Source organism: Micropterus salmoides, unplaced genomic scaffold (assembly GCF_014851395.1).
Source record: "Micropterus salmoides isolate LMB-PRFRI ecotype aquatic unplaced genomic scaffold, ASM1485139v1 Ms_hic_scaffold_2, whole genome shotgun sequence".
NCBI lineage: Eukaryota > Metazoa > Chordata > Actinopteri > Centrarchiformes > Centrarchidae > Micropterus > Micropterus salmoides.
Genome location: NW_024041150.1, coordinates 47,507,695 through 47,515,075, shown reverse-complemented (window position 1 = coordinate 47,515,075; position 7,381 = coordinate 47,507,695).

The window sequence follows — 7,381 nt, the reverse complement described above, 5'->3', positions numbered from 1 at the left end:
GAGACCTTGCGCTCCTCCACCTTCCGTTTGAGGAGGCCCCACAGATACTCAATAGGGTTTGGTCTGGAGACATGTTGGCCAGTCCATCACCTTTACCCTCAGTCTTTAGCAAGGTAGTGGTCGTCTTGGAGGTGTGTTTGGGGTCGTTATCATGTTGGAATACTGCCCTGCGGCCCAGTCACATTAAGGGAGGGGATCATGCTCTGCTTCAGTATGTCACAGTACATGTTCATTCATGGTTCCCTCACTGAACTGTAGCTTCCCAGTGCAGGCAACACTCATGCAGCCCCAGACCAGGACACTCCCACCACCATGCTTGAATGTAGGCAAGACACACTTGGCTTTCTACTCCTACCTGTCTGTAGCCACACACGCTTGACGCCAACTGAACCAAATAAATTATCTTTGTCAGATCAGACCACAGGTTGTGGTCCAGTAATCCATGTCCTTAGTCTGCTTGTCTGCAGCAGATTGTTGTGGGCTTTTTTTGCATTCTTTAGAAGAGCTTCCTTCTGGGACAGCATGCAGACCAATTTGATGCAGTGTGCAGCGTATGGTCCTGAGCACTGACAGGCTGACCCACACCCCTTCAACCTCTGCAGCAATGCTGGCAGCACTCATACATCTATTTCCCAAAGACAACCTCTGCATAATAATATATAATCATTTTTATATAGAAAGTGTAAAAACAATAAAACAGCCAGAGCCTCGGGGCCCTGACAGCAAACCCTCAGTCCCCTTTAATTTTCTATTTTACCAATAAGGGGTGTCAATCAGAGCCTCTATTACCCCGCGGCCTCTTACTCAGAGGTTCCTCACCAGCAACAAGAGAGTTTTAACCAGTTTATTCCCATCAACTTGTCTGAGTTTTTAAAAACAGTATCACAAATGAAAGTGTCCTCCAGCCCACTTGTAATACCTACAAAGTTCTTACTGAAAGTAATAGATTCTGTTGGGCCCCATTTGATCTCTGTTTTCAACAGCTCCTATCTACTGGTTGGTCCCTGATATTTTAAAACGGCTTGCGTGAACCCACTTTTAAAGAAACCTGGTTTAGATCCTCCCTCCCACATAATTTTAGACCAATTTCAAAACTGCCTTTTATTGCAAAGATTCTAGAAAGAATTGTGTCCAAACAGCTGCTCACTGTACTGGAAAATAACAAATTATTTGAAAAGTCTGGTTTCAGGAAGTACACACAGCACTGAGACTGTCCTGCTTAAAGTCACCAATGACCTTTTAATTCTGCTGCTGATGAAGGCATGTGCTCAGTCCTGGTACTCCTGGACCTTAGAGCTGCTTTTGACACCATTGATCACAACATCATGTTAGACAGACTGAGGCACTGGGTGGGGATCTCTGGTACTGCCCTAGAATGGTTTTCATCCTACCTGTCAAATAGGAAGTTTTGCTTGTCTGTAAACAACTATCTCTCTTTATTCTGTCCAGTTAAATATGGTGTGCCTCAGGGGTTGGTCTTAGGACCCATTTTGTTTCCTTGTATCTGCTTCCCCTTGGACATATTATCCATAAACATGGCATTTCTTTTCATATTTATGCTAATGACACAAATATACTTGCCCGTCAGATCCACAGACCCTGGAATGCTGAGTTCACTTAACAACTGCCTTTGTGAAGTTAAAAATGGATGTCAAATAATTTCCTCCAGCTGAACTCGGACAAAACAGAAATCCTGGTCATCGGGTCCCAGCAGATGGCAAATCAAATACTGCCATCTGCTGGTTGCCTAGTAAATCACATTAAGCCTGTGGCAAAGAACCTTGGTGTTTGGTTTGATAGTAATTTAAATTTCGAGCAGCACACCACAAAGCTTGTTCAATCATGTTTTATCAACTTAGAAATATAGCAAAAATTCGATCAATGTTAACTTTTAAGGACACCGAGACCATTTTACACGCCTTCATCTCATCATGCCTGGATTATTGCAACAGCCTTTTCACCTGTTTAACCCAGAACTCAGCTGCCAGGCTTTTAACCAGAACTAAGAAATATGACCACATTACTCCTATTTTAGCTTCACTACACTGGCTCCCAGTATGTTTTAGAATTGACTTTAAAATTTTATTGATCACTTTTAAAGCTCTTCATGGCCTCTCGCCTTGTTATATTTCTGACCTTTTAGTCCCATACGCACCAGCACGCACCTTGAGATCCTCGGGCAGAGGTCTGTTCTCTATTCCAGAGTCTCGACTGAAAACTAAAGGGGACAGAGCGTTGCTGTCAGGGCCCCGAGGCTCTGGAACAGCCTACCAAGGAAATCAGGTCGGCTGAGTCAGTGAACTCTTTTAAGTCCCTTCTTAAAACAAACTTTTATAGGAGAGCCTTTCCCGATCTTATTTGACTTTATTTTATCCCTTTTTATTTTATTCTATTTTACTAATTTTATATTTATCTTAAACGTGTATTTAAGTCTTTTCATGTTTTCATGCTTTTATCTTGTATTGTTTTTGTATTATTGACTTTACACTTGTTAAAGCACTTTGTAACTTGTTTTGAAAAGTGCTCTACAAAAAAAGATTATTATTATTATTGTTCCAGAGCCTCGGGGCCCTGACAGCAAACGCTCTGTCCCCTTTAATTTTCAGTCAAGACTCTGGAACAGACTGCAGACCTCTGCCTGAGGATCTCAAGGTACGTGCTGGTGTGTATGGGACTAAAAGGTCAGAAATATAACAAGGCGAGAGGCCATGAAGAGCTTTAAAAGTGATCAATAAAATTTTAAAGTCAATTCTAAAACATACTGGGAGCCAGTGTAGTGAAACTAAAATAGGAGTAATGTGGTCATATTTCTTAGTTCTGGTTAAAAGCCTGGCAGCTGAGTTCTGGACAGTCTGGAGTCGATCAATAGATTTTGGGTTAAACAAGTGAAAAGGCTGTTGCAGTAATCCAGGCGTGATGAGATGAAGGCGTGTGTCTCGGTGTCTTAAAAGTAACATGATTCACTAGGGAACTAGCAGATGGCTGGCAGTATTTTTTTTACCATCTGCTGGACCCAATTACCAGGATCTCAGTTTTGTCTGAGTTGAGCTGGAGGAAATTATTTGACATCCAATTTTTGATTTCACAGAGGCAGTTGTTAAGTGAACTCAGCATTCCAGGGTCTGTGGATTTGACGGGCAAGTATATTTGTGTGTCCAAGAAAAACAAAATGGGTCCTAAGACCAACAGAATCCATTACTTTCAGTAAAAACTTTGTAGGAATTACATCAAGTGGGCTGGAGGACACTCTCATTTGTGATACTGTTTTTAAAAGCTCACAAGTCAATGGGATAAAACTGGTTAAAACTCTCTTGTTGCCGGTGAGGAACCTCAGGGTAAGAGGAAGAGGGGGTAATAGAGGCTCCGATTGACACCACCTTTATCATTATAATAAGCTCATCATTACTCTACTACTTCTACTATCACAATCATCATTACTTCCAGCTGAAACACAAGGAGGGGTTGGATTTATGAGCAGATCCACAGACTTAAATAAAAACCTAGGATTATGTTGAGTTGTAGAAATGAGTTCAGAAAAATAGTGTGTTGTCTTAGTTAATTAATAAATCCTTCAGACTGAGCTAATGGACTTTGAAAGTGGATATGAAGCTGAGCATGTGCACTCAACTTCTTTGGTCAACCATGGCGAGGCCTGTCCTGTTGAACCGCTGTATGGTCTTTGCCAGCGTGCTGCAGCTCAGTTTCAGGGTCTTGGCAATCTTTTTATAGCCTAGGCCATTTTTACGTAGAGCAACCATTCTTTTTTCAGATGCTCAGAGAGTTCTTTGCCATGAGGTGCAATGTTGAACTTCCAGTGACCAGTATGAGGGAGTGTGAGAGCAATAACACCAAATTTGACACACCTGCTCCCCATTCACACCTGAGACCTTGTAACACTACTGAATCACATGACACGGGGAGGGAAAATGGCTACTTGAGCCCTGTTGGGACATTCTCACATAGGGGTGTACTCACTTCAGTTGCCAGTGGTTTAGACATTAATGGCTATGTGATGTGTTTATTTGAGGGGACAGAAAATTTACACTGTTATGCTAGCTGGACACTCATTACTTTACATTGTAGCAAAGTGTAATTTATTCAGTGTTGTCACATGAAAAGTATAATCAAATATTTACAAACATGTAAGTTTACTCACTTTTGTGAGATACAGCATGCGCCAGTTCTACCAGCTTTACATAAACATTTCCAACTGACAGCTCTTACCCTGTCAAGAGGTCGGCTGGCTGACAACGTAATGTCACCAGTGACTGAACTGAAATGACTCTAATTTTTTCAGGAATGCTTCCTTCAGTGTTTTAATGTTTTAATGACTGTTTGTTTTGGAGAGGAGACGGCTGCTGCGATAATTCGGCTCATGGTAGAAACCAAAAAGTCAAACCACAGGAATCCTAAACTAAAACATATGTGACTGTCTGTACAGTCTGTGAGTCCTTTCAGGTGTTCACTGATGCAGAGATACATTTTATAATCATACTGCATTACTTAATATTGAAATTAATCCATGACAGAACATTTAAAGTTTTAAGTAAAGTAGCCTAATTAATGTCTGTTATTGTTATTATCACAACACATCAGTGACATGGAAATTTGATCATTTTAAGATTTGCTGCTATTGTCGTTATTCTAATGTGCTTCATCTGGATGATTGAATAAATATAGATTTATGATTAGACATGTTTTTGATATTTATTTTGGAAAATTGTTATGTTAATCAAGTAATTTTCTTTCATTAGAATAAACAAAATTAGTCGTTAAATTAATTGACTAATCGAAAACTAATCGTTATTAATCGGAAAAATAATCGATATGTGCAGCCCTACTACTGATAAGTTAAATCTGTAACAAATAAATCTGTAACAAAAAATTATTTTATAAACTCAATAAAGTACAGTATTTCCTGTGAGATGTGGTGGAGAGTAATATCATGGAAAAAAAGCACAAGTACCTCACTGTTGTACTTAAGTACAGAACTGGAGTAAATGTATCTGTTATGCTAAACCACTTTTTGAAGGTCTCGTCCTGAAAGGCTGCATTTGTACTCGTTTTCGGTCTCAAACATAGGACTCGGGATTTAATTTATTTACCAGTCAAGACCACAACTGTGGGAATACCAATAAATTGCCTGTGCATTATCAGATTTTTTGTCAGCTTAACTTTGATTGGATGTAACACTTACTGCTTCAAATGCAACCAATAACACGACTCATAGCTAATGAAACATTTTGTTACCGTTAACGGCTGCCCCCCTTAACACGCACTCCAAGAAAGTGAAAGCAGGAGAACATGTCAGCAAATCTTCATACTAACATCTGGCTACCTAAACCATAAAGAATTAAAACTTAAAACAACGTCCCAACATCCAGAAGAAAACACACAGTAAAACATGGAAAATCAGTGTTGAATGAAGATGGCGAAGTTGTTTTATCTCTCAGTGTTTGTATGTGGCTTTTTTATGGGAATGTGCATCTTTCAGATTAGTTTAAGAAATGCCTATGATTTGCACTTTTTTGTGTGTCCTGTAGTGTGTGGTTCTGGTCTTGGTCTTGGTCTTAACTCGGTCTCATCCCCTCAAAGTTCTGGTCTTGAATAGGTCTCGGAACACTTAGTCATGGTCATGACTTGGTCTCGGTTTGGTTGGTCTTGACGACAACACTACTGTGTCTTTGAGTAGAATGTGTATGCTGATACACCGTAATAGTTTGATCTATGCGATTAATGTTTAACATAATTATTTTTTATTAAATGATAGAATAATTGCTATGATGATGCTCACACAGTTAATTTACTTAATATTGCATGTTAACTATCGATCTACTTTAACACAAACATTCAAACCAGCAGCGTTATTGTGCTAAGTGAGTCACAACTTTTCCATTTCAATTGTAAAATAAGCCACCAATGAAATTCTGCTCAATATTTCGTCAGCCTGTCTCACCATCACTCGTGGTCAGTTGTGAAGCAAGTTAAAATGACAGGATGTGGCAGAATTCAGGAAAGTCTGTCTTGTTTCACCGATATTTAAAACTAATAATGTGAACTTAGTCCTTTTCAACCACAACCATTTTAACTAGGCCAAATAATTAATAATTATAAGACCCAAGATAACATCAAAAAGCATTGAAGAATTGCAGATCAGATCATCAGTAGTTTTTATTACATCTTTTAACACTGGGCATATATCACCTAGAACGATTTTTAGCTGTTATATTTTTTGTGAGTAAAATCACAGAGAGGGCACAGAGAGCTTTCAGTCTGAACAAACACACATTCAGTAGAAAATAGATGAATAATACAAATTATTTAATGAAATCCTACACATGAAGTCATGTATGAATACAAATATATATATGAAGCACACGAACAATAGTTTAACAAACAAGCCTCACATACTACCTCTTTGTCGGAGCTTTGACCACATCCCATGGCCTTTTAAGCAAACTGAACTTCCTCAGTTGTCATCACATGACTCTAGTCCAAAGGTGATCAAGATTCATACTGAGGATATGTTGATAACTAAGCCTGATCTTTTGGCTGAAGAAGGCTGTTGGGATACTAAAGCAGAGGTGAAACAATTTATCGATCAGTCGATTGATAAAATATTACATTGTTTGGATTAAAAGCAAATAGAGCAACGTAGCTGTGGTTTCAGCTGCTCGGGATGAAGATTTGATAATAAACTGAATTCTTTTCAGGTTTGAACTTATGGTTGATAAAACAATCAATTTGATGACATCACCTTGGACTTTTGTCAAAAGTGAGGGAATATTATTAAAATTTTATTTACAAAGCGATTAATAGAGAAAAACAGGTTACCAGATAGTTAAAAAATCTGTGGCAGCTGGTTGAACAGTGGTCCAACTCAGTGTTGAGTTTAGAATAATGTGGTACAGCAGAAAAGGTACATTTGAGGTGGAACAAAAACCAGACTACATGACGACAGAGATTTCATAAAACAATTATTAAACATTTAATTAAAGAGGATATTAGGTTTATCAGGACCCTCCTCCAGCAGAGGGAGGCGTGGCCTTATGTTTGTGACAATTGCAGGATTTGGGGGGGTGGGGGGGGATCATATATAACTTTATGATATAAAGTCACTGAAGTCTACATATAAAACACCTATCAGGGCACAGTGTGACTGTGTTGGTGGCGTTTAAGGTTACTACCATGAGGAAAGGTTTTCCCACACTGTTCACACCAGTATGGTTTCTCTCCAGTATGAACACGCCTATGCTTCACAAGGTCACCAGACTGAGTGAAAGATTCCCACATTGGTCACAGCTGAATGGTTTCTCTCCAGTGTGAACTCGTCTATGCTTCACTAGGTTACCTGACTGAGCGAAGGTTTTCCCACACTGTT